This window comes from Scomber scombrus, chromosome 2 (genome assembly GCF_963691925.1).
Source record: "Scomber scombrus chromosome 2, fScoSco1.1, whole genome shotgun sequence".
NCBI classification, from domain to species: domain Eukaryota; kingdom Metazoa; phylum Chordata; class Actinopteri; order Scombriformes; family Scombridae; genus Scomber; species Scomber scombrus.
In genome coordinates, this window is record NC_084971.1 from 27,288,039 (window position 1) to 27,291,385 (window position 3,347).

The following is a 3,347-nucleotide window of genomic DNA, read 5'->3' on the forward strand; positions in this document are numbered from 1 at the left end:
AGGTGGACAAAATAATAGAAACAACTCACAATATACTATAATACCACACAACAGAACCTCCTACTATCTAACCACTTAACCACACAGTTAAATCAGTACTTCTCTGATAATAAAACCTTTATGAAAGATAGTAGGATACTGTCATTTATTGCATGCTGATGACATTGGCTTTCAGTGCATTTTGCAGGTGTGTCTGCATTTCTTTGTAATATACAACCCCAATTCCAAAAAAGTTGGGACACTGTGTTAAATGTAAATAAAAACAGAATGCAATGATTTGCAAATCTCATAAACCCATATTATATTCACAATAGAACATAGAAAATATATCAAATGTTGAAAGTGAGAAATTGTACCATTTTAAGAAAAAATTAAGGTAATTTTGAATTTGATGGCAGCAAAACACATCTCAAAAAAGTTGGGACAGGGCCATGTTTACCACTGTGTAGCATCCCCTCTTCTTTTAACAACAGTCTGTAAACATCTGGGTGGGAACTGAGCAGACCAGCTGGAGTTTTTGGAGTGGAATGTTGTCCCATTCTTATCTGATATAGGATTCAAGCTGCTCAACAGTCCCCGGTCTCCTTTGTCGTATTTTTCGTTTCATGATGCACCAAATGTTTTCAATTGGTGAAAGGTCTGGACTGCAGGCAGGTCAGCACCTGGTCTCTTCTTCCACAAAGCCATGCTGATGTAATAGATGCAGTATTCAGTTTAGCATTGTCTTGCTGAAATACACAAGGGCTTCCCTGAAAAAGATGTCACCTGGATGGGAGAGCTGCCGAGAGCCCGAAGATCACGAGCAAACAATATAGATTTTCGGCCATGTCTCTTGCACACAAAGATTTCTCCAGATTTTCAGAATCTTTTGATGATATTATGTACTTTAGATGATGAGATATTCAAAGTCTTTGCAATTTTACAATGAGGAATGTTTGTAGACATAGTTTTTCGCAGATTGGTGAACCTCTGCCCATCTTTACTTCTGAGAGACTCTGCCTCTCTGAGATGTCATGTTACTGACCTGTTGCCAATTAACCTAATTAGTTGCTAAATGTTCTTCCAGCTGTTTCTTTTTAGTAACACTTACTTTACCAGCCTTGCCCCCGTCCCAACGTTTTTGAGACATATTGCTGCCATCAAATTCAAAATGAGCTAATATTTTTCACGAAACAGTATAATTTCTCACTTTCAACATTTGATATGTTTTCTATGTTCTATTGTGATTGAAATATGGTTTTATGAGATTTGTAAATAATTACATTCTGTTATTATTTACATTTTACACAGCGTCCCAACTTTTTTGGAATTGGGGTTGTAATATTGGGCTGGAATACCTTTTTAAAATCCCAGGTCTTATTAAACAATGCTTCAAAAAGTGAAAAGGATAGATTCAAATATCAAACAGATAACAAATTAAGTTTTTACAGGATAATTTTAGCAATAAAGTGCACAACATACTGTAACAACATTGTTATTTGTATTATAGGGTGTGTGCTTGTGCCATTTCTGTTCCCCTTGATGTTTCATATCTCAACAGCGCCATCCTGTGGCTAGTCTATGTCCCTTTTCTTTCTTTCTTTCATTCTTTTTTGTGTGTGCTCCCATTCCTCATAAACGATCCATTATCCGACTTTTACAACCGTCTTGTTCTTTCCATGTTTATAAACAGAGGGTAGAGATAAAAAAGAAAAAGAAAGAAAAAGAAAGAAAAAAAATCTGAGGTAGGCAAACCAGCTTCACTGCAGACACCACATGTTCTTAGGGTTGTGATTGGATGAAGGCCAACATTTACAGGTTGTCTGCTGAAAATAACTGGAAATCTGTGACATTACATCAAACCTGTCAAGTCGCTGCAGCATTTAAAAAAAAACCCCATCTTTCCTCCAAATAGTTGCACAATGAACAATATAATGAACTTTAATCCCTATGGGTATGTCTCAGTGATTTAAACTTGTGTGATTATTCTTTTTTTTTTTTGCATTTGGAGATCAGGCTCTTTTATTTTTTATTGAATGCATTACTTAATTTAAACTCATTCTGATCCAGGAAAAACACACAATTCTGTAATAATTGATCAGTTCTGGATAATAACACAATAGAGCATACATCTTTGAGATACAACCTCCTGTTTCCTGGTGTGACGGAATAAATGTGGCGTTTAGGGGGAATAGTTTTTGTCAGTAGTGTCATGCGATTGCAGCAATGTTGTGGACTACTTTGTTAACCAGAATAACCAGAGTGCTGTACAAATTACAAGGAAAGGTACAACAGTAGTGAGTGAAATTACATTAGTAATAAAAAGGCACAAACAGTAGTAAAAGAAAACTTAGTTACTGTTTCTTTCCTAGCTGCATATTTATCCTCATCATTTAGCGGTGTACTATTGTGATAGTATTATGTGATTTTATTTATACCTTTATACCTTTAGACAGTACTCCCCTACTTTTTTGCCTTGTGTGAGACACTTGCCTCTGCAGAAAGTGAAGTTAAGTCATTTTGGTAAACCAACATATTGTTTCTTTAAAACAAAACTACCATGTGATGATCAGTTTGTTGAACAGCCTAACTATATGAGCATTCAACATGATGAAACTTTAATGTGTAATTTTGTCAACCTCATTTCCATGCTGGATTTCTGTAATGTGGTTTTCTTGTGATATACTTGACTTGACTATCCATTTTGAAAAAGCAAACAGGTATCTTGGCTCCCATAATTCTATTTAGTGAATATTACATACAGAGGATATGGTTGGTTTACACAATAGTCTGCAAAGTTTGCAAAGATTCTTGTTTAGATTCTTATCCATTATTCAAATACCATCAGGGAGATGCCTGATTGGTCCCCAATTTCTTCTGCAGCATGACAAAGACCCTAAACATACAGCAAGAGTCATATCGTCAGTGAAAGGAAGATGAAAGAGTCCTGAAACAGATAGTATGTCCCCCACAGAGCCCTGATCTCAGCATCATTAAGTCAGTCTAAGATTACATGATGAGACAGAAGTACTGAGACGCCTAAATCCTAAAAATTATGACTAACAAATTCTCCAAGATGCTTGAAACAACGTACCTGCCAAGTACCTTAAAAAAAGACTCAACTGTGTTCAGGTGTTTTTTCTTTTATGTTTACTTAAGAATTCCACACATAAAGTACAGTTTTATGTAATTTCCTTTTTCATCATATTTAATAGTTAAAGAATAAAATAATAAAATGGCGTTGCATTCTTTCATCCTTTTCAGCTTCTACAAATCAAGTATTTCCTTCTACTAGCTGAAAAACTAAAACTAAGACTAAAACTAAATAAAAACTAAACTAAAACTAGTCAGAATATCTTTATTATCAT